This window comes from Pleurodeles waltl, chromosome 1_2 (assembly GCF_031143425.1).
Source record: "Pleurodeles waltl isolate 20211129_DDA chromosome 1_2, aPleWal1.hap1.20221129, whole genome shotgun sequence".
Lineage (NCBI taxonomy): Eukaryota > Metazoa > Chordata > Amphibia > Caudata > Salamandridae > Pleurodeles > Pleurodeles waltl.
The window spans coordinates 1,309,703,281-1,309,728,628 of record NC_090437.1 but is presented as its reverse complement, the minus strand read 5'-3'; positions in this window follow the sequence as shown (position 1 = coordinate 1,309,728,628).

The window sequence follows — 25,348 nt, the reverse complement described above, 5'->3', positions numbered from 1 at the left end:
GGGGCGGCAGACAGAGCCTCCTCCGAAGAGTCACATCTTGAGGTTCTTACTGAAGATGGTGAGTGATGGGCTTTGTCTGAGGTGCAGGGGGAGGTTGTTCCAGCTCTTTGCTGGTTTGGCCATTGTTTCTAAAGGGTCCTCATTGGGGTTCATAATGGGCCTGGCAAACTGTCAGGGTATGTCCAAGACTGTGGAGAAACCCAAAGATAACCCTATACTATCCCTTAACCCCTACCCGAGATCCATAGCACCACGACTCTGAGAGAGGGATCCGACAGGCAAATGGAGAAGGAAAGAGAGACGCAAACACCATGCACGGTGGCTTGTTGCCAGTGCTTTTAGCCTCAAGTCATCCGTCATCCTTGCTCGTCTCTCGGGCTCATGCTAAAGACAAACACCAGCATGATAACGGTCAACAAATAATATATTGACATAATATATTGACAATAGACAGGGAAATACATTTTCGTTTGCACCAGCCTTCATAGTAGTGAATGTAGCAATGAACGTTTTGGAAGATCAGGAATTCTACCCAACATCTGTGAAGACTGGACGGCCAAGATCACAGGAGGTAAGTACTTTAATCCAGGGCTAAGGGAGAACCCCAGGGGTACTGGAATGGTAACCCAAATAAAGGGTTTGGGGCAAGAGGCCAGGTGCAACAACCTTGATGTTGCCCGGCACTGATTCTCTGCTTAGGCCAGAAGTGCCCCCTCAGTGACCAGGCGTAATGTGAAACCTAGCTCCCTGTCAGTCAAGCTATGGCCACACCCCCAGGCTCTACCTACCTGTGTTCTAAAGCTTCCGTAGCCTTCGCGGGTTCGTAAAGTGTAAAGGATTTGTAGTACAGAACAAAATTATGCTAATGTAGAGAGTGAAATGATAGAAAGATTGAAACAGAGAGGCTATGCCAATGAGGTTTTAGAGAACACCGTTAGAAGAGTAAAATCCCGAATGAGGGAACAGTTACTATTTACGACAGATAATAAAACTAATGTGCTGGACATCAAGAATGACAAAAAACATAATGATACGGGGATCGTGAGATTTATTACTACATTTAATACTGCACATGACTCCGTAAGAAAGTTACTGCAACAACATTGGCATATGCTCAAAAGTGATCCAGTTATAGGCACACTAATAAGCAATAGGCCCACCATAACTTATAGAAAGGGAAAATCAATGAAAGATTTGTTGGTCAAAAATGATGTGAGACAAGAGAAACCATCGATTAAGAGTTGGTTAAAGGCACCAGATGGATTTTTCAAATGCACCAAGTGTAAGGCATGTAAAAATGGGGAAAACATCAAAACTATTCAATTAACCGATAGAACTACACATACCATCAAAGGCAGATACGACTGCAAAAGTGACCATGTAGTTTATATTTTAAAATGTAGTTGCCCCAAGCTATATGTAGGTAGCACCAAACTCCAAGTGCACAAAAGAATTTTACAACAGTTAAGGGCCATAGTTAATAGAGATGAGTCTTACCCGGTTGCCCGACACATCCATGAATTTCATGGAGGTCACATGGAAGAAGTTAAATATAGTGTAATAGATGGAATCAGGAAGGATATCCGTGGAGGAGATAGGGAAAAACAGCTGAGGAGATTAGAGTCCAGATATATATTGGCATTCGATTCAAGAGAACCAGTGGGGCTTAACTCGAGTGAAGAGTTATACATACATTTAGGTTAGCATTGTTAAATTATGGATTACTTTTCATTAATGATATGAATAAGTTTATTATAACGTGTTAACTATTTTTTGAGATGGTGAATGAGTATATGGGAATCTTTTTCATTTTAATAATTGTCCCTACAAACAATGCCCTACTTAATATTAATATCAATGTGATTGGACCGGGAGGATTTCTCATACATATTTTCTTCAGATGAATACACACAGCAGTTTCCCAGAGACAAATATCTTATTTCATTCATTAATATTTACTAAGATGTGTAAAGTTTTATTATTGTTTCTTTGATATCTTTATGTGTGTACTTGTTCATTTTGTCATGTTTATTAGCATATTGGGGCACTAGGTTTATATATTTTCGCATATAATTCACAATTTTTTTTTCTCAAATGGAGTATAATGTAGTGGTTATTTAATTTTCAAAGGGAGTGTATTGCTTTAAATCAATGTTACTACTAAGGATATTTAAAGGGGGCCAAAATGGCGGCCCGCAGGTTGAAGAAGGCGGTCACGCCGAAACGCGTTCCTGCTCGGTTATAATAAACCTTTCTAACCTTCGTGGAGTGCTGGAGCCTTAATGTTTATTTAAGGAAGTGTATTTAAAGTGTAAATGTAGTGTACATTCTCCTCCTTTCGTGCCATGTGCTATGAGATGTACTCTGAATGGTGACCCGTATACCTGACAATCATGGACCAATTAGCATAATTAGGTTTTGATCACTCATATTATTTCTGTTCTTATAACAATGCTACTGGTAAAATTGTACTGTTGACTCTTTTGACTTGTTGCGATGAAATGTAATAATTCTTAATATTTTTCACGATTTTTCCTTGCTAGAGAACCTCTTGCCACTCATGTAATATTTTGTTTAAATCGAAACCTGCTATTACCAAAGTTACTGTACTTTAAAATTCGCACTTCATGCTAAATGTAGAAAAGAAAAAAATATATTATTGGAGAATCTCCTCCAACCTACCCTGTAAATTTGTTTTGAAATTGTATGCAGTTCTAACCGATGTTACTGGTCCAATATACTTTCAAATTAGCCCTTTGTGAGAATATTTCCTAAAGCAATGCTTGGGAAGACCCTTCAAACATATAAATTGTCTTTAAGTCCAGTTATGATCAATGTTAATTGTTCAATGTGCTTTACAAGAACATTTGCACCCATTTGCCTCAATACTTCTTGGGGGAATAGACTCAACTCTATGGAAAGTTATTTTTAAAACTTTAAATCCTATCCCGTTATGATCCAAACCAATTTGCTTTAAAATCACATTGGACATAACATTTCCCAAGTCACATTTTAAAGTTGTCTTTTAGCGTCAGTCACTTGAGTTTAATACTAGTGGCCCAGTTTTCCTTAAAAAGCTAAGTTCTCATGCACCACATCTGTACACAAGTGTAAGGGGAATGTCCAAACTGTCTTATAAAGTCTTTTTAATTCCTATTCCCCTCCCCCACCCCACCCCTCTGTAAGCCCAACAAGAAAGGCGTTCAAGGCTCCACCCATACAGGCCGCCTCACCCTGTAAACTTGCAGGATACTAGCCACGCCCACCTAGAGCCATGCAGGCCCCCTTCTTGTGAATGGCACTGGCCACGCGCAACAGGACAAGTAAGTAGTTTACACACAACACGCCATTCGTCACTCCGCGTCCGAAGTAAGAGTGTTTTTCTCTACTGAACACCCTGTAATGCTGCAGAAAGCTATGATTACAACTAGTGATTCACAGGAATTGCTGAAAGTTGGGTTTTCGTGTCAAAAATAAGAGCTTTTGCACCACTTTCATGTCGCCAAAATCCATATTTTTTTTAATTCATGAGTAAAACTGTTCTAAATATAATGGGGTTGTTTTAGCGGCAGCTAGCACTCACAAGGAAATATTGCCAGTTTGAGGGTAAGCTATATATGCCAGGCCGTCAACATACGCTCTCTAAACTACTGGCGGGACCTACCCCAGACAAAAACTTTGCACGCTCCTAGTTAGAATCCACCCTACAGAATCTATACCTCATGAGGTAAAAAGACATAGAATCAAAAGTGGCCAGTGGAGTGATTAGGCCTAACCTCACAGCCCCCCCCGTTACCTCCTCACCCCTCCACCATCTTGTTGCTCCTGCTGAGAGCCTCAGCTTCTCATAAGGATTCCTGTCTGATGCTGTGTTCTTAGCACATCTATTACTTTTGCACCTCTCGCCCCTTTATTCAATTTAGTGCTAAGGCGGAGGAGGGTCACCCCACTGCTTTGTGCAGATTAGAAAAAAGAAAAGTAAAATGATAATAATGCAATGTGATTATCATTTTTATTTTTTCTTGGGAGCCAGGTTAGGGAAGGGCGGGGCAGTGCTGGGCTGGAGGAGCTAGCCAAACTGTCATGCACACTTTGCATTTCTCCGCCCGGCTGAGGAGAACGTGCACATGGCCCTACTCCCTGTCTGAGCACCGAACCAGGCCGCTCAGTCCAATGGTGGCAGCAGCATCGTGATTGGCTTAGGGGGGGTCTGGGAGCCTGTGTGCTTCCGTGCTGCGAAGGAGAGACAGAACTCTCTCCCAAAGGAAAAGGTAAGTGTTTTGTTTTGTTTTTCTTATACCCCCACCCCGCCAGTCCCGTTGAGTAGCAGCCATCACTGATTTAGTTGTGTAGTGAAACATACAGTTTTCCTTTTTGTTTGCCAAAATGCGGTAATTTTTACAAGTTTAAAGAAAAGCACTGGTTCTATCCTTTGGGTACAACAGAGGTTAGACATGCTACCCACCTTGGTCTTAAGCCTGGCACGGGTACGAGAACAAAATAAAATTATTTGTGCCTTTGGCATGTGATGTCCCACAGTTCTGTGGTTTTAGCTATGTTGAGATGTAGTTGACTTAACGTGTTTATATGCTGTGTTTAATGATGTTATCATGCATGAAGCATTATTCATTCAGACACATTCTGCAGTTCCAAAGCAATGGGACATGAATTAGTGTTTAAATGAACAAAAAATGTGTAAATCAGCATAACACAGGCTGGGACTGGACTTGTGCACAGAATGCAGTTGGGGACTGGATTAATGCACGCCATGGTTGAATCCATCTAGGTAACACAAGCCAAAAATGGGTAGATGCAGGTAAAGCAGGACAGGTGTGAATAATGTACTTAAAACATGCTAGGGTTGGATTAATGCAGGTAATGCAGGCCCAGACTGGTTTAATGCAGGTCAGACAAGTCTAGATTGCAATCCCCTTCCCTTTACAGCAAAAGCCATGGAAAATTCCATCGATAGACTGATAATTCACCACCTTGAATCTAATTGCCTACTTGGCATAGCAAAGTCAGGATTCCTGGCCAAACACAGCACTGGAAGTGACCTAGTTGCAGCCACTGATGGTCTGAGAAAGGTCTTGGATAGGGTGATGCTGCTGCTCTGATCCTGTTAGACCCGTCAGGAGCTTCCGACATGGTGGCCTATTCTACTAGAGAGATCTTCAAAGTGAGTAATAGGCCATCCGCCCTCAAATGGCTGACCTCCTTGCTAAATAGTAGATCTAAAACCGTACATACAGCTTCTTTACAATCTTCGGCTGTCTCCATTAATCAAAGAGTCCCTCAGGGCTTTTCCTTGAGTCCAACTCTTTTTAACATATATGTAGCGCTGGCTTCTCCGCTAAGGAGGACGATCATCACCCCACTGCTTTATGCAGTGGACGAATGGGAAAAATAAAACGCTATGTTATTACCATTTTATTTTTCCTAGGGAGCGGGGTTAGGGCGGAGCTAGGCTGGGCTAGGCTGGAGCAGGGTTGGAGGAGTGGTTCCTGTACATAAGTGCGCATGACGCTTTGTCCGGCCATGTTGGGCCGGCCAAACAGTCATGTGCACTTTGCATTTCTCCACCCAGCTGTATCGAATAGCCGGGAGGAGAAAGTGCAGAGGGCCCTAGTCCCTGTCTGAGAGCCGAAGCAGGCTGCTCAGACCAATCACCACGCTGCTGTCATGCTGGTGACAGCAGCGTCATGATTAGAGGGGAGTCTGGAAGCCTTGAGCTTCCGGGAGTCCGAGGAGGATGGAGAGACGGAACTGTCTCTCCCAACATAAAGCTATGTTTTTTATATATTTTTAATACCCACCTCCGCCTTGCCACCCCTATTGACAAGTGGCCGCCACTGCATATATGCGCTCCCTTTGGCAGAGCTGGTTTTGGCTTTCACATTCTGCTCCACCACATGCAAACCATCATAGCTCTTTCCAGTGATCTGGATGTGACAAAACCCAATTCTGTTGAATGCATGCAAAAGGTTTCTGAATGGACACAATCTAGGTGTCTTAAACTTAACTCAGAAAAGACTGAGGTGCCTTCACCGGGTAACTCTTCCAGCCTTTGGTCTCAGAAATCTTGGCCATCTATGTTAGGCATAGCCAGTCTCCCCATCCATTAGCCAGACAGAAACCTAGGAGTCATTATCGATAAAGACATGTCAATGTCGGCCCAGTCAATCTCTAACTCTTCAACTTGAAAACGTTCAATACATTTCCAAATCCTTCCATTGAACTCACATAAGAGCATCACTCAAGCTCTTGGAAGAGATAGATGAGATTAGGGAAGCACTCATTACCTAGGACTCTCCACTAAGTAACTACTCAACCTAAGGAGGCTCCAAAATCCTGCAAGTGAGACTGCTCCTCAGCCTCCCTCGAGAGGCCCATCCTTCACCCGCTCTCAGCACTCTCCACTTGCTGCCTGTTCAGGAGAGAGTTGTTGTTAAAGCCCTTCACCTGGCCTTCAGAGAGCTCCACCGACCACGTCCTAAACACCTGTCCATCTCCGCTCAGCCCTACCCTCCTACAAGATGCCTCCGCTGATCAGTCTCCAGAGAGCTCCACCGACCACGTCCTAAACACCTGTCCATCTCCGCTCAGCCCTACCCTCCTACAAGATGCCTCCGATGAGCAGTCTCCAGAGAGCTCCACCGACCACGTCCTAAACACCTGTCCATCTCCGCTCAGCCCTACCCTCCTACAAGATGCCTCCGATGATCAGTCTCCAGAGAGCTCCACCGACCACGTCCTAAACACCTGTCCATCTCCGCTCAGCCCTACCCTCCTACAAGATGCCTCCGCTGATCAGTCTCCAGAGAGCTCCACGACCACGTCCTAAACACCTGTCCATCTCTGCTCAGCCCTACCCTCCTACAAGATGCCTCCGATGATCAGTCTCCAGAGAGCTCCACCGACCACGTCCTAAACACCTGTCCATCTCTGCTCAGCCCTACCCTCCTACAAGACGCCTCCGCTGTTCAGTCTCCAGAGTCTCCACAGACCACGTCCTAAACACCTGTCCATGTCCACTCAGCCCGACACTCCTAAAAGACGCCTCCGCTCTTCAGCCTCAGGTAAGTTAGCTGTTCCACATATTTCCCATCTGAGTGCCGAGGCAGGGCGTTTTATTCACTTGCTCCTAAATGGCAGAATAAGAGGCCTCCATATTTGCGACTAGAAGGGAATGTGTTTGATTCTCTTCTGTCTTCCTCTATTCTCCTTGGGCTATAGCCAGGGCCACTGGAATTATGCGATTGTGCTGTTATTTTCACATAATTATAGATTTGCTGCATTGTCCACAAAATCCATCATCTGCCACCTAATCTGCAGATTTTAACAAACAAAAAAAAGTCTAGCTCAAACGGTTCAAAAGTTACTAAAAACACGATCACAGCCTCTTCGCAATCTGAATTGGTCATCTTTCTGTTGCTAGCTGCTATATTTGGGTGTTAAACTGGTACTAATGAGCCAATGCCCAAAGAGCGTTACCAAGTTAAACAAGCATTTGCAATCCAACGGGTCTCGCATTTGCTCGAGTTACAGCTATTAGCGTTGCAAACTCCTAACCGGACTTTTCTTGCCACACAAATGAAAAGAAAAAAAATGAAGCGCAATCGCGCTGAAATTGAAAACTGAAAAACCAAGCTCAATCAATCTATGTAAACCCCAGCGCGATCGCACTGCGTGGAAAGTAAACAGATAAAGTAGTCCAGAAACCATGCTGAAAAAATCGAGCCTCGTATGTTTTCAGTAGTTTACCGGTGCTGTGTAAGTGGGCTAAACACTGGAAAAGGCATGACGAATGAATGCCTTTCACAAATGAAAGCAGTGACTGATGTGACATGGGCGGGGTTAGAAGCCCAAACAGAGATTACAACAGAGGGGAGAGCACTTTGCGCTTGCCCCTAAAAATGAAATAAAGAGGTGCTACTGTTACAAAATGTGCCGCATTATGCCGCATAATTTGCGTTTTGTTGACGCATAATTTATTCTTTCTGCTGCATAATCTGGCCCGCTCCTTCTGCATAATTCCAGTGCCCCTGGTTATAGCTCTTGGACACCCTTGTGGGAATAACATAACACAGCGTAGGTGAGGGTTGGATTCGGGGAAATGCTGGAGGCAAGGATTTGAGTAATGCAGGTCGGCAGTTGAGTCATGCAGCCCGGGCCTCTAGGAGACAGGGTAAAGCAGGCCGGGGACTGGCAATGCAGGGCAGCAGAGGAGTCATGTAGCCCAGGACTGGGGGGGGGGATCCAGTAAAGCAGGCCGGGGGTGGCAATGCAGGTCAACAGTGGAGTCATGCAGCCCAGGACTGGGGGAGATAGGGTAAAGCAGGCCGGGGGTGGCAATGCAGGTCAGCAGTGGAGTCATGCAGCACAGGCCTCTAGGAGACAGGGTAAAGCAGGCCGGGGTGGCAATGCAGGGCAGCAGTGGAGTCATGCAGCCCGGGCCTCTAGGAGACAGGGTAAAGCTGGGGGTGGCAATGCAGGTCAGCAGAGGAGTCATGCAGCCCGGGCCTCTAGGAGACAGGGTAAAGCAGGGGGTGGCAATGCAGGTCAGCAGAGGAGTCATGCAGCCCGGGCCTCTAGGAGACAGGGTAAAGCAGGGGGTGGCAATGCAGGTCAGCAGAGGAGTCATGCAGCCCGGGCCTCTAGGAGACAGGGTAAAGCAGGGGGTGGCAATGCAGGTCAGCAGAGGAGTCATGCAGCCCGGGCCTCTAGGAGACAGGGTAAAGCAGGGGGTGGCAATGCAGGTCAGCAGAGGAGTCATGCAGCCCAGGCCTCTAGGAGACAGGGTAAAGCAGGGGGTGGCAATGCAGGGCAGCGCTGGAGTCATGCAGCCCGGGTCTCTAGGAGACAGGGTAAAGCAGGCCGGGGGTGGCAATGCAGGGCAGCAGAGGAGTCATGCAGCACGGGCCTCTAGGAGACAGGGTAAAGCAGGCCGGGGGTGGCAATGCAGGGCAGCAGAGGAGTCATGCAGCCCGGGCCTCTAGGAGACAGGGTAAAGCAGGGGGTGGCAATGCAGGGCAGCGCTGGAGTCATGCAGCACAGGCCTCTAGGAGACAGGGTAAAGCAGGCCGGGGGTGGCAATGCAGGGCAGCACTCGAGCGCATGCGCGGTGTAGCTGCGAGGGCGTGCTTTGATGGACTGTAGCTCTAGAGAAGAGCTGTATTCATCCATATGTTCATCACAACAGGAGACTCCTCATGTCTGTATATCTCCCCGTCCTGGAGGCCTTCTGTGGACACCTTGTGTCGCTGCGCGGCGCTAAGGGAGCTTTACGAGCGCTCCATACTGCTGTCGGCAGCTTCAAGGCGCTTGCATGACAATGAATCAACGATCCCATGTACGAACAAGCAGTAATGCCTCTCCAGTGCAGCACGCACACGTGGTAACTTGTCTGAGATTTGTCCAGATCAGGCCGAACAAAGGCGCTCAGTGAAAAGAAATCCGGGGTCAGGCCTGACGCGCCTTTTGATCTTGTCACTTTGAGGGGCGTGGGTGTATAGGGATCGCTTGGCGCAGATGGGAGGCTCTCGGGGCCAGGGGTCAGGACCACGAGCGTGCGAGGATGCGCTGTGTGGCCTCCGTGGCCGCAGGCGGGATGAACGTCAGGCAGGCCCCTCCGCAGGATGAGTGACATGTGCATGGCGCTGGTGTTCATTCCCCTGAGCCCTCGAGAGGGAAGTCTGGGCCAGGAGCGCCTCAGACCCAACAGGGCACCTCGTGGCTCTGTGTCTGCCTGCAGCCTCTACCTTCACTTAGTTTAAATGGGCCGGGGCTACCAGGCACTGCGCACCTGCACTTCTCAAGGCACATTAGTGTCATTTTTTTTACGCTAATCTGGCGTTAGGTAGACTTTTCTCACGCGCCATATTTACAAAGTGACGCAATGCTAACCCCTTGCACCACATTATACCTGCATTAGGCATAATGTATGCAAGCGGGGCGTTACCCCGCTAAGAGGCCCAGATAAATGAACAGTGAAATTTACAACATTTCACTGCGCCATTTTTAGCGCCATTTTTAATACCAGCCTTAGGCAGGAGTTAAAGTGACGCTCCCATTGTATTCAATGGGCCTCCCTTGACTTTGGTGGATTAGCGCCATCATTTTTGGTGCTAATCCACCAAAGTGCTGCAATAAATTTTTTTTACGCTATTGACCTAATGTGCGCAATGGTGTGCCGTATTGTAAATACGGTGCCACAATGGTGTGGTTAGGTGCCGGTGGAGGCGCAAGAAAATTGACGCATCATCTATGATGTGCCACTTTCTTGTAAATATGCCCCAGAGTCCCTGCACTTCTCAGCAGAGGTTCAGCGCTCCTTTTCTAGAGTACCGGCACATTAATATTTTCATTTTAAGCACTAGGGCGCATAGTTACAAGCCCCTTGTGCTGCAGTAGCGTCATTTTTTTTACACTAAGGCGGAGTTAAGAATGCCTTTCTGCCGCGCCATATTTACAAAGTGGTGCAATGCCTGCATTGCGCCACTTTGTAAACTCTTGTGCCACATTATATCTGCGTCAACCATAATGTATGCAAGGGGGCGTTCCGACGCAGGGAGGCCAGAACATTTTTTGAAGGCTAGTGCAACAAAATGTCAAAATAGCATCACAAATGTTAACACTATTGTGCTAATAACCGCCATGATGCGCTGCGTTATAAGTACAGCGCTACTATGGTGTCATTAGGTAGCGGTGGGGAGACGCGAGAAAAGTGGCGCATCAGGACCAATGCGCCACTTTCTTGTAAATCTGCCCTTAGATTATGTGTTACTGAATTAATCACTTTACGTCTCCATGCCCAACTTGTTATGCTGTGAAAACAGTGCACTTACAGACTGGCTACGTACCGGTATGAACTGATGAATGAGTATAGAACACAGCTCCGGTGGATGGGTTTTCGGATCACCAAGCAAAATGGCACTTTCCCATTTAGGCGCTCCATATCCTATAGTAACAACTCGTTCTTTGTGGCCATTTCTTACAATATAACACTCCTGTGTTCTGGTGCTGTAACGCAGTGGCCTACAAGGGCCTTAAACTGGCGTGGGACTGGAGATCAACTTACAGCATGCCACGAAGAGAAGGTGCCTAAAAGGATCTGAGGGCCTACCTGGGAGGCGGGCCCAGGAAGCTCTTGACATATTTATTTCAGTGTTAGTTGGGAATGAGTGCCAGCCCAACCGACGCATAGCTCATTTATGAGTCTGAGCAGCTAGGCGCTATAAAAGAACGCCAAATAGCGCTGTGAAATCACAAGCCTCCAAAACGCAAGTGGAGCACGCTGGTAGTAACCTGCTCAGGCTAACACGGATGAATACAAAAGAGCACAGTACTTCGGTCCCTGATGTTTTCGGTCCCTAGCATACATCTGGCACTGTATGGGATGAAGGAAGACCAACGGATGTTCCCGAAGTCGGGCCCAAATGTATGCGCATTTGGCACAGGGCGGCGCAGCAAGTCACCTTGCTGCGCTGCCCTGCGTCAAAGTGAAAAGGCAGGAATGCACCGCATTTAATGCATGCAGTGCACTCCTGTCCTTTTCTACTGCGCAGGTGCGCAGTGGCCAACCTAGCACCAACAAAGGCAATCTTGCACGATGGTGCAAGGGTGCCTGCGTTGCATGCAGGATTGTTTTCATGCAGGAAGGGGCACCTTCTTGCACAAAAACAATCCTGGGAGACTCTTTCCTCTTTCTGTGTGTGCTGCAGAATGCAGCGCACACAGAAAGAGGCACAAAAACCGAGGAGAAATACAGCTATTTCTCCTCATTGCGCCTGCCCTGGCGAGGCGTAAGGTTTTGGAGCATCCTGGGGTTTACATCGTCTGGAAGAGCGCCCCCCCAACATGGGGGGAGCGCGACCCCTTAGGGGTCGGGGACGCCGGGGCCTAACCCTCGCACTAGTTGTGCGCAGGCTGGCCGAGGCTTCCGCTCCCTCGCGAGACGTGGGAGCGGAAACTCCTAATTTTGTGAACGTTGGGGCAACGTACGGGCAGAACCCGTCTGGGCCGCCGCAAGCCAGTGGGGGGGCTTAAAAGCACCCCCACGGAAGGCTCGGCCTTCTTTCCTGTTGGCGCGGCGGCCCGGACCTTCTGACACCGTCTTCTTGAGGCTTGGAGCGCGGCAGCTGTATTTGAGGACTGGGAGTGCGGCAGCCGTATTTGAGGACGCTTCGGCATTTAATTTAACGAGGACTGGGAGTGCGACGGCCGTATTTGAGGACGCTTTGGCATTTAATTTAACGAGGACTGGGAGCGCGGCGGCCGTATTTGAGGACGCTTCGGCATTCCTGTTAACAAGGTCGTAGAGCGCAGAGGCGGTAATTAAGGACGTCTCGGCATTTCTGTTACAAGGACTTGGAGCGTGCTGATTCACTACACGAACAGGCGGCAGATCGCGGGCCCAATTTACAGAAGTCCTGTCATCGTCGTGGGGGTTCAACAGGCGCGCAGAGGAACCGCTTCAGAGGGAAGTAAAAAAGGAGCAGGCGGCAGGTCCCGGGGCCCAATTTTTTCGCAAAAAGAGGTGAGTGAGCGCACGGTGACGGGGCTCCGTGTTTAGGAGTGGTGTTGGCTGTGCGCGCGCTCACCTGTTAGGGGTTCCCCCTAGAAACTGGCAGCTTAGAAAAAGCAGGAATTCCCATCGGGGGTGCTGGAAATACGCAATTTCGCGGCGCGAAAAACGAGTGGGGGGGGGTTTGAGCCTAGGGGTGCAGCTATTAGGCGTGGGTGAATATCTTTTAGGTAGCAAAGCGTGTTAGTGGTGATCCCTTTACGCGAATTTATTATTAGTTATATATGCTGTGCAAATTGAGGCCCATATTTATACTTTTTGACGCTAAACTGCGCTAACGCAGTTTAGCGTCAAAAAGTTTTGCGCCGGCTAACGCCATTCTGAAGCGCCATGCGGGCGCCGTATTTATTGAATGGCGTTAGCCGGCGCAAGCAGACCGGCGCTGCCTGGTGTGCGCGAGAAAAACCACGTACACCAGGCAGCGCCGGCGTAGGGGGAAAATGGCGCATGGGCGTCTTAAAATGGGGCAAGTCAGGTTACGTCGAAAAAATCGTCGTAACCCGACTTGCGCCATTTATTTTCGACGCCCATCCCCCATCAACATGACTCCTATCATTGTAAAGATAGGAGTCATGCCCCCTTGCCCAATGGCCATGCCCAGGGGACTTCTGTCCCCTGGGCATGGTCATTGGGCATAGTGGCATGTAGGGGGGCACAAATCAGGCCCCCCTATGCCAAAAAAAATTATTACAAAAAAATAAAAAAATACTTACCTGAATGTCCCTGGGGTGGGTCCCTCCAGCCTTGGGTGTCCTCCTGGGGTGGGCAAGGGTGGCAGGGGGGGTCCCTGGGGGCAGGGGAGGGCACTCTGGGCTCATTTTGAGCCCACTTGTCCCTTAACGCCATGCCTGACCCAGGCGTTAAAAAGCGGCGCAAATGCGCCGTTTTTAGCCACGCCCACTCCCGGGCGTCTCTTTTGCCCGGGAGTATAAATACCACGTAAAGGCCTGGGAGTCATTTTTTAGACGGGAACGCCTCCCTTGCATATCATTAACGCAAGGAAGGGGTTCACGCTAAAAAATGACGCACATTCCGGGAACTTTGGCGCTATTCGCCTCTAACGCCATAGTATAAATATGGCGTTAGTTGGCGTTAGTTTAGCGTCGAATTTGCGTCGAAAAAAACGACGCAAATTCGGCGCAAACGGAGTATAAATACGGCCCTGAATGTTATTAACGATTGCTGGTGTTGATTGTTTGGAAAGTGTATGCAACACGTTTGTTCAATTTTGCTGATGTTGATTAACACAATTTATTTTCAGGTTCTACAGGAGGGTAATAATCACTAACCTGAATAACTTGCAATTTAATTTGGGGACTGTTTAATAAGATTTCACTTGCAGGGTATCTGTTTTTGGTAAGTGCATTACAGCTGCTGCATCCTTGCTCACTGGGTTTCCCATCTCACTGTTACATTATGGCATCAACTAGGGTGAGGTTGGGGAAAAGGAAGGGCACTGACCCTGACTTGGTCCAGCTTTTAAAATTAGTTTTGGCAAAATTGGGTGACGGTGATTCAGATGGAGGGGACGTCCCTTCAGAGGGTGATGATGGCGAGGGGGGGCCTTCTCGCCCCCGACGTGCACATGTGGCCCCGCGCGCAGCTTTCCCTCCAGTAAAACATAGGGGTAAAAAGCAGCTCCCAGCAGTCCAACAAACAAGTGTAATACAGGCAACCCCCCTCCCCCCACCTCCTACAGTGGATCGAGTCCCCCTGGGAGCCCCCATATCTACATCAGTCACAGGGGTTAATCCAGTGCCGCAACCAATCGAGGTGATAGAGGTTCCGGACCCGGCATTAGGGGTGGATGCCATGCTGGCTGACATACGGCGATCCTTAGCAGTATTAGCAGCCCCAAATGCGGGGTTGCCCGTCCACGCTTCCCACAGTACCCAGGGGGTGACACCGGTGGGGGGAACAGCGTCAGTGATGGGGCGGAGTGAGCAAAATCCCCCAGGAGTGTCTCAAGACCCAACAACCCAGGCCCTATTGGAAGTATCTCAGATGTTGTCTAAGCTGAGTGCACCTCCTGCCCCTCCACCCCCTCCCACAACTCCGTGGGCTAGCGAGTCATTTCAGAGTTCAGTGCAAGATCTGAAGCGCCAGGTTGAAGCTTTGGCGACGGCGCGTGTTGTTCCTTCTTTGCAGGTGTCGTCAGCCAGTCCCTGTGTCAGCCTGGCATCGGGCTCGCTCAATCAGACTCCGCAGGTGGAAAAAGAGCATGGTAAGAGCAGCGAACAAAGCGTCAGTGCCACAAAACCACTTGCTTCTGCTGAAGGGTCAGGGGTGGACACTCTGCTGTCCAGGCCAGGGAAGTTAGCTGCGCACGTGGCTCCAGAGATAAAAGAGAAAATATGGAAAGGGGAATTTGTAGATATTTTTAGCCTGGTTAGGGCTAAGAGAAGAGAAGCAGAAACAAAAGAAAAGGATACAAAATCCTCAGCATTTGGCGAGAAAAAACAGAAGATTGAGGAGAACATTACAAATTGGTTGTTCGGTTACAATGTGTTTATGTCAGTTATGCTTGAGAAAAAGCCAGAATCTGGGACCGCTATGATATTCTATGCGAACAAGATATTAAAGGCTCACCATACGTATGGAGGAAACAATTGGCTAGAATATGACAGGGACTTCAGGTGGGCAAAGGTGGAGGACCCAGCGATAGGGTGGGACCAGACAGAAGTGCATGTTTGGTTAGAGTGCGTTAATAACAAGTTACCCACCAAGCAGCCCTTTCGAGCACAGTACGCGAATGACAAAAAAGGTTCATGTTGGGCTTTCAACAGAAAGACATGTTCACGCCCCGCTGGGACGTGCAAGTTCAGACATTCCTGTTCATTTTGTGGGCATCCTTCCCACCCCGAGTTTAAATGCCTTAAGAGATCAAGGGATAAAGTTAAAGATGGGAGTAAGCCCAATGTATAATTCAGCCTTGCCCTCGCCCATTGACCTAGAAGCACTTATACCCTGGTTGAAGATTTACCCAGCCAAAGCTTCTGCTAGATTATTGATCGAAGGTTTCTCCCAGGGCTTTAGAATTCCAGCCTCCAGGGTCCCCCCCCTAAAACACTGCAGGAATCTGCTGTCTGCTGTAAGGAACCCTAAAGTGGTCGCAAGAAAAATTGCTAAAGAGCGCACATTAGGCAGATTGGCTGGTCCTTTCCAGTCCCCCCCGCTAATGACTTTGTCTGTTCCCCCTTAGGGGTAGTACCCAAGAAAGACCCTGGTCAGTTCAGGTTGATTCATAACCTGTCAGCCCCTAGGGGGGCTTCAGTAAATGACGCTATTGACCCGGTCCTCTGCTCAGTTCGCTATGCTACGGTGGATCAGGCGCTGGAGAAGCTGAGGGTTCTGGGGCGCGGTTCACTGCTAGCCAAAACAGATATTGAGTCAGCCTTCCGGCTCTTGCCAGTACACCCCGAAGATTACCATCTTCTGGGATTTCAGTTTAATGGGGACTATTTTTATGACAAGTGTATGCCCATGGGGTGTAGTGTGTCCTGCAGTTATTTTGAGCAGTTTAGTTCAGCCTTACAATGGATATTCACCAGGCGTACCAATCATGATAACGTGATCCATTACCTGGATGACTTTCTGGTCCTAGGTCCACCTAGGTCTAAAAAATGCCTTTGGGCCTTACAGTCACTAACTACCATGTTCAAGGAATTTGGGGTCCCAATTGCTCAGGAAAAAACTGAGGGCCCCTCCACTTGTATCACTTTTCTGGGCATAGAAATTGACTCCGAGGCGGGCGAGTGCCGCCTTCCTTTAGACAAGCTCCAGGCTTTTAAGGGGTCCATCCGGACCGTCCTGTCCCATACTAAGGTCACACTTCACCAACTGCAGGTCCTGGTAGGACAGTTGAACTTTGCCCTGAGAATCATCCCCATGGCCCGTCCCTTTTCCAGATCCATAGCTAGGTCCATGGCTGGTTTAACAGAGAAGCACCACCACACCAGACTGTCAGCTGAAGTGAAGGAGGATCTTAGAGGATGGGATGCTTTCCTGCAGGACTTCAATGGGGCAGTAATTTGGCCGCACCAGACAGTAGATAGCCCCGCCTTCGGTCTATTCACAGACGCTGCAGGCAGCGTGGGGTTCGGGGCCATCCTGGGGTCCGCCTGGTGCAGGGCAGATTGGCCAAGTGATTGGGTGGGCCTAGGACTCTCCAAAAATATTGCATTTTTGGAATTATTTCCCATCATCGTCGCTGTATCAGTTTGGGGCGACATATTAAGAGACAAATCCGTGGTATTCTGGTCAGACAACATGGCTGTCGTAGAGAGTATTAATAGACAGAAAGCTAGTTGCAGATGGGTACTCAGATTGCTGAAACATTTGGTGCTGCGGTGTTTGAAGCTCAACGTCACATTCCGAGCAAAGCATGTTCCAAGGGTGAATAACAATGCAGCTGATGCCCTGTCTCGATCATTAATGCAGGATTTTCGAAGGTTCCACCCACAGGCGGCGATGAGGATGACGGAGTTCCCAACATCACTGTGGAAGATTGGTGTCCCGCATTAAATGCCTTAGTGGTGTCTTCATTGGCAAAACGCACTAGGGGGGCTTATGAAAGGACTTTTTTGCATTATAGACGGTTCTTGACATCGGTGAACATTCCAGATTGGTTTTCATCAGAAGCAATCTGTGCCTTCTTGCAGCATTTAAAGACCCAGGGTAAACCAGTATCTTGCGCAAAAGCCAACTTGTCAGCCATTCGCTTTTTTGCCAAAATAAGAGGGCAAGATTCTAGGCTCTATGCCTTTGTTATTAAGCAGGCGCTAGTGGGGTGGTCTAGAGCAGACGGTCCCAGAACAGACGCCAGGCGACCCATAACCCCGCAATTATTGGAAAAATTGGTGAGCTCAGTCACCCTGGTTACTTTCTCACAGTTTGAGGCTAACTTATTCACAGCGGCATTCACTGTGGCTTTTTACGGGGCCTTTCGCATTGGGGAATTGATAGGGGCCTCCACGAATGACCACGCAGGGGGCCTTCAGTTGCGCGATGTAACAGTCGATAGTAACTCTACCACTATACATCTGCGTAAATCAAAAACTGATCAGTTAGGTAAAGGAGCGCGGATTGTACTACGGGCAGCGCAGGGGTCAACAATATGCCCTGTGGCCAATCTAGCTGCTTACTTGAAGGTACGCCCCATTGAGAACTCCACTGCCCTATTCATACATGCTAATGGGGCCTGCTTGTCACGTTACCAATTTGCAGAGGTGTTAAAGATTACATTACTGACAGCAGGCGTCGATCCGGGAGGGTACTCCCCCCATTCATTCAGGATTGGCGCGGCCACCTTGGCAGCGGTAGCTGGCTTGGCAATCTCAGAGGTGAAGGCCATTGGAAGATGGTCTTCCAGTTGCTATAAACGCTACGTTAGGCCAGAATTAGTATAAGAAGTGATTATTTGTCTTGTCTGCACGGTTACTCGTTTTTCTCACGCAATTTTCCTTTATTTCAGTAGATGGCTCCTCGCGTGGTGTGGGTGTTGGGGCATTCATTCGTTCGTCGGGCGGCATACCGGTTGCAGCAGCTCCGGAAACCGGATCCGGCGGCGAGCTTAGAGGTGGCGTTCAGGTGGTGCAGGGTTGGCGGCGCAGGAATTAGACAGCTGCAACAGTTGGTGGACCTGGCTCGTGGAGGTGCAGGGCTCCAGTCCCCGGACCTCATCATCATTCACCTCGGGGGCAACGATCTGGTGCGCTTAGGTCGAAAGGCACTCAGGGAGGCCATATTTCTGGAAATTACGCAGCTTGCTAAACAATTCCCACACGCATCCATTGCTTGGTCCCACATGGTGCCACGGAAAAAATGGGGTCCAGGAATTAAGCCAAGGACAATCAATGTGTCCGTTAGGAGACTCAATTCAGAGATGTCGAAACTCTGCCCTGGTCCAGGCCGGTTGTGGAACATTCCTCATAGGCAATTAAAGGGACCGGACATGTTTCACAGGGACCTGGTTCATTTGTCTGATCTTGGTACTGACCAATTCATAGCCGACATGCGGTTCTTTGCTAGGTGCCTCTTCTCTGGTGGGGAGGGCGAAGGACCTTTGAGGCCCTGGTCGCCCTCGTGGCGGAAGAAGAGAGACTAAAGTAACCTGAAGCAACAGAGGGGACCCCAAGGGTGGGGCCCCGGTATAACAACAGAGATAGGATCCTGAAGTCCTGGGCTCAACCTGCGGATGGACACACCAGATTGGGGGTAGGGATCCCAGATTACTGGGGTGGTCACGGGGCTCATGCCCTGGGCCGCCCCGGTACACCCCTTGGCTGATTGGTGTTTGGAGAGGGGGCGGAACCCTGATCATGGGGGCAAGGAACAGAGGAAGCAGGGGTACCGCCCCCCCTAGGGATACAGGTGACAACCAGTCCCTGTGTGGTCCAAAGGAGGTTCAGGACAGGAAGGGATCCTGTCAAAAATTGTATGGTTACAAAAATGAAAAATATATACGTATCTGTGTAGATTTAGGATGTGCAGTGAAAACGATTAATAGAGTAATTTGCATAAGATGTTTGCATGATTGTAAAGTTGATTTAATGATATTATGATCTTAAACAAAAGTATTTAAATAAATACTTCTTCCAACGAATTAATTGTCTTGTCGGTGGTGTATGACCTGTGTTGGGGAAAGGGCCTGCTGGCGCCTTCCGAGTCCTGTGGAAGAGCGCCCCCCCAACATGGGGGGAGCGCGACCCCTTAGGGGTCAGGGACGCCGGGGCCTAACCCTCGCACTAGTTGTGCGCAGGCTGGCCGAGGCTTCCGCTTCCTCGCCTCGCGAGACGTGGGAGCGGAAACTCCTAATTTTGTGAACGTTGGGGCAACGTACGGGCAGAACCGGTCTGGGCCGCCGCAAGCCAGTGGGGGGGCTTAAAAGCACCCCCACGGAAGGCTCGGCCTTCTTTCCTGTTGGCGCGGCGGCCCGGACCTTCTGACACCGTCTTGACCCACCCACCCTCTCCTTAGATTAGGCGGAAGAAGAGAGACTAAAGTAACCTGAAGCAACAGAGGGGACCCCAAGGGTGGGGCCCCGGTATAACAACAGAGATAGGATCCTGAAGTCCTGGGCTAAACCTGCGGATGGACACACCAGATTGGGGGTAGGGAGCCCAGATTACTGGGGTGGTCACGGGGCTCATGCCCTGGGCCGCCCCGGTACACCCCTTGGCTGATTGGTGTTTGGAGAGGGGGCGGAACCCTGATCATGGGGGCAAGGAACAGAGGAAGCAGGGGTACCGCCCCCCCTAGGGATACAGGTGACAACCAGACCCTGTGTGGTCCAAAGGAGGTTCAGGACAGGAAGGGATCCTGTCAAAAATTGTATGGTTACAAAAATGAAAAATATATACGTATCTGTGTAGATTTAGGATGTGCAGTGAAAACGATTAATAGAGTAATTTGCATAAGATGTTTGCATGATTGTAAAGTTGATTTAATGATATTATGATCTTAAACAAAAGTATTTAAATAAATACTTCTTCCAACGAATTAATTGTCTTGTCGGTGGTGTATGACCTGTGTTGGGGAAAGGGCCTGCTGGCGCCTTCCGAGTCCAGTTGTAAATCTGGAGATGCGTCAAAACCCATGGGTGTTGTGTGGGAACACCCACTGCAACGCCCATGAAATGCCTCCTGTGCGCAGAATAAGGCAAGGCAGCGATTTGTACTAATTTGCTTAACTCCATATCCGTGCGTCCATTCAAAGCCACGCAAAGTGGCTTTGCGTGGCCTCATAGATATGATTTCAAGGTTTGCGCCACCATTGCATCACAAAAGGTGGCACAATTGCGATGCAAAGGGCTCGTAATTATGCCTCTCGGCATCCCTTTGCATCCCTACATGCATGCCGTGCATGCTTTCTGAGTGCAAGGTAACAGCACTTTGTAGACTGACCAGCAACAATAATGTGCTATACAAATGCACTATACAATGCATGCCGACAAGCAGCGCCTAAAATCCTTTGTACAGTAGAGTGAGCTACATAAGTGCACTCAGTCAGTCACTTATGCTTGAAATGAGCTGCCGGCTCTCCTCTGCCTTGGCCCTCCCACCCACCCACAGAGCCAGTGTTACCAAAGGGCAGTGATATTCAAGCCTTTTAATGCCGCCCCCCAGTGGGGGGAAAAATAACCCCCCCCCCTTAGAATGTTTCATAATGATTATATCAAGTTGACAATGTTTAAATATGTCTAGACTTATTTAAACATTGCAGTTAGGTTCTGTTACCTTTTAAAACATTCAATAATTTTTTTTCTGCTTAAAACAAAGCGCTATTATCTGCATAATGCTTCTTTTGCCTGAGCCCAGCGCCCCCCAGGACCATTTCAGCCCCCCCCTGCGGGGGCCTGCCCCCGAGTTTGAAGACCCCCGCCATAGAGAGTGGAAGGATGAAGATTTTAAGGTGCAATTTAGCTGTAGTGTCAAATTATTATAATTATACCTTGGCAGAATGTTGATTATGCTGGAGTTATTTAGTCGATTCTGCGTTACTCTTTGGGGCAGATTTACTGATATTAACAGAATTACACGCGCTGTCAGGGGGGGAGGGAGAAATCCTACCAGAAGAGCGCATTTAGAGAGCATGAACAGCCGCTCACTATTTAGTTTATGTTGCATTTAGTTATTTCAAAATGCATTCTTATATCCATTTTGTATGCAAGGGAGCATTTTGATCTCAGAAAAAAGAGCAAAGCGCCGGGAGTAATTTGGGGGGAAATCCTTTCCCAAGTGCATATTTAGTAAGCGCGAGCAGCTGATCTCGCTCGCGATGTATGTTCTCTTGCATTTAGCGCTATTTCGTAGAACAAAATACATTCTCGAGTCCATTTTGGATGCAAGGGGGCATTTTTGTCGTATGTAAATAGTACGAAATGCAGAGTTACTATTCTTACCTAATTCTGCTTATTCTCGAAGAATCTTGGGGTAATTCTGCATGATTATGCTACACGGAATTATGCGAGTTACGCCCATCTATAATTACAACATGCCTGAAAACTGCCTTTATCCAGAGTATGGGGAGTGCTCAACAGGAAGCATTCTATTTTGCCTGGAGATCTCGGTCATGGGAGATTATAGATCCCATACTGTCACATGCTTTGCATGCCCAGCACATCTAGTCCTGTTGTTTATGCACATTCTGGGATTTGTAGTTCTCTTAAAAACGACAAGATGGAATTTACAAATACTACTATACAAGACTGTATATGAACATGCCCTGAAACCACTGGCAGGTAAGTTAGCTCACATGGTTAGCACTTACTGCAGATAGCTCACAGATTGGAATTGTGGCGGATTGGTCCAGTTCCTCGTACTATGCCGCTCAATAAAATGACGACCTAATCACTCTAATAATAGTGATATAAACTTTCTAAAGCACTTCATGCTTAGGTTCTAAATAAAATTGTTTCAGTAAATGGTCGTGGAGAAAAACATTTAGATGTAGTCACCTATAGTGGAAACACTGGTAATTTGCGGTCCACTTTCTATCTTTATACTGCAATTTGTATATTCGGATGTGGTGTACGACACTATAAACTGGAAACACTGTTATTTTTATTCAACCTATGTGTTTTAGAATTTCAGTATAATTTTTCAAAAGCAAGTGTGGTTTAATAGTAGTGAGACTCTGTGTTGTGAGTTGTTGCGGACACAAAAGTGAATTTTGTAGATTTGTGACTTTCAATATGTGGTGTAACGGCACTAGAAAACGAAGTTCTATACAATGAATTACTGTTGGTTCATCTACAACTTTTATCAAAATTAACATTTCTGGTTTCAAAACAGAGTATTTCATGAATCATAACTGAGCAGGCACTTTCAGTTTGACCATAAAACAGACCTAGGAGAGATCCAGACTCTTCTTTTAGTTTCAACTCTCTGGTGGAGCACCATTCTCTTGAGGTTAACACGTTTCAGCACCTCTAGTTATTCATCAGGCCGTCATCAGGACTGGAAATGATATGCTAGCTTTGCTTGGTACGTAGTCCTCTAGATCAATGTTCTCAGGAGTGATGCACGTGTACTATGTTCTTTTTCTTTTGTAGCACATGCACGAGCGCTGAGGAGACAAATCTATATTGCATGGTCTTGAGTACAGAGTTCTAAATTCTCTTTTGGCCGGGAAGGACTTGCTTCCTTAGCACAGTTTTACTTGAGTATTTCTTAAAGATTGCCTCTGCTGCGCTGATACACGCATTGCACTTATTACCATGGTATTTTTGTTATCCTAATTGTTATTCGGATACCTATACCCTGGCAACAGCAAGTGATCTAATCACATCCTTGCACACAGAGCCCACCAGCAGCAGGCAAGAGTGTCAGCATCACCAACCGTCAATCAAAGACTTCAATAATCCCAAAAAGTCAGGACACCTAAGTAGTTAATTCAAGATATGGTGGAGAACACTCCAATCACAGGTCAAAAGAAAGGACAAGGGGGTCCCGTTAAGTCTAGAAAGATCGAAGTTTCAATGAGGTCAAAGGAAATATTGTTTATTTAAAGTAAAATGCGCACTTTGGAAAAGTCTCCCGGCAAGTGCTCCTCGCAGCCATCATCAACATTTCACAAAGTAAGGGGCACACTTGTTACTTACAGAGAGCTCAAGTCGAGTGTGAGGTGATCAGCTGTTTTGTACCGTAAGGGACACATTTATCAAAGGGTTGTGTCGCGCCACGCAATGGGGCGCAAGAGCGACACAACTCTTAAGTTAGATTTATCAAGTCACCCAAGGCCACGTTGTGTGGCCTTATGAGGCTTAATAAATCTAGAGTAAAGCAGCGCAGTCAAATCGCTGCATTGCAATACTCTGCCCTCGAAAGGCGTTCCATGGCTGGAGCGTTGGTGTTCCCACGCATCCACCCACAGCCTTTGGCGCATTCCGAGGTTTACCATTACTGTAGGACCTGGGGATACGTCAAAAGCCTACGCCTCCCCAGGTGATGCGTAACGAGGAGAAATATCTTTATTTCTTCTCGCTACTTCCTCTTTCTATGTGTGCTGCGTTCTGCATCACATATTCTGCAGCACACCTAGAAAGAGGAAAAAGCCTCTCAAGATTGTTTTAGTGCAGGAAAGTGTCCCTTCCTGCACAAAAATAATCCTGCATGCAACCCAGGCACTCTTGCTCCATGGCGCAAGGGTGCCTGCATTGGAGCTAGGCAGCACATTGTGCGCCAAGACTGCGAAAAGACAGGAATGCGCTGTATTATGTTAAATATGGTGCATTCCTACCCTACCTTGCTGCTCTGCGTGATTTTTTAAAATAAACCTGTCCCTTAATTTTTTTACAAAACTTTGCCTAAAGAAAAGCTCCTTAAAGTTTATTTGGCACAATGGCAGTCTTTAGGGAAAATTAACAACAAAACTTTTAAAACTGTAGTTTTATTTTCTCCGTTTAAATGAAGGGGGTACAAGTACCAGAATGAAAAATGAAAAACAATTATGCAAATAAGGACAATCAATGAGCATCCTTTAGAAATTACTTGGCAATTCTGGGCCCTATGTTTTGGTTAACATTAGAAACTGGATGGCCCGAGGTTCCAACAAGCACCATAGTTATACTCAGAAAGGTCTGCTTTGCATCTCCAGAACAAGAGTTTGCAAGATGGTATCTTCCATCTTTCTCCGCATTAACAAGAAGAAAGGGAATTGTCACACAGTTTTTATTTTTAGTATTATTTTTAGTGTCCGTTTCAGTCCTTATCAATACCTGGCAGCCTTTCACTTGATCAGTGGCTCTTAACCCTTTGATTTCCGTGGACACTCACTCAATCACTACAGAAAGCCAGGGACCCGCAGCTAAGCAATTTTTACGATTTGAACCTCACAAAATACAAAAACAACTTTACATCAAACAAATGCACAAATTACAAAATATTTTATTTAATTCTACAGAAGTTGCTTTTGCTCCACCTTCAAGTGAGAATTTCATTCTCCATCTTCTGTACAAAACCACAGTAATATAACAATACTCAGGCCCTCATTACGGCCTCAGCGGTCTTTCTTAAAGACCACCGAAGCCGCTTGCGCCAGCATACTGCCAGTGGTTGTGGTATGCTGGCCGCCCTATTTGGAGTTTTTCACTGGGATAGTGGGCGAAAATAGCGTTTGCGCCCGCTGGCCTGGTGGAAACTCACCACAACATTGATGCCGGCTCGTAATCGAGCCGGTGCAATGTTGTGGTGCATTGGGTGCGACAGCACCCGTTGTGCATTTCACTGTCCATGGGGGCCCCTGCACTGCCCATACCAAGTGCATGGGCAGTGCATGGGCCCCCATGGCACCCCGATGCCCCCTTTCTGCCAGTCTTTGCATGGTGGTGAGACCGCCATGCAAAGGCTGGCGGAAAGGGGACTCAAAATCCCCATGGCAGCGCTGCACTGGCGGCTTGCGACTGCTGAGACCACCAGGCTGTCGACAGGCGGCAACCTGGCGGTGCAGGCAGTCTGACCGTGGCCCATCTGGCACAGTCATAATAGGCAGTCGGACCGCCCTGTCTGCGGCGGTCCGACCACCATCGTGAAGTGTGGTGGTCTTGAGACGGCCACACTCGTAATGAGGGCCTCAGTGTGGAAAAAGGGCGCCACTTGACAAAGAACAAATCACCCCTCTTTCTGGAAATTTCAAAAACAGCCAAGCCTACAAAGATGGCAAACCAAGCATCCTCACTGTACGTTCCAGAACTGTAGAAGTCTTGGCTGAAATCACTTTCCTTCATTACTCGTCTTTCACAGAGCGCAAAATACTCACTCA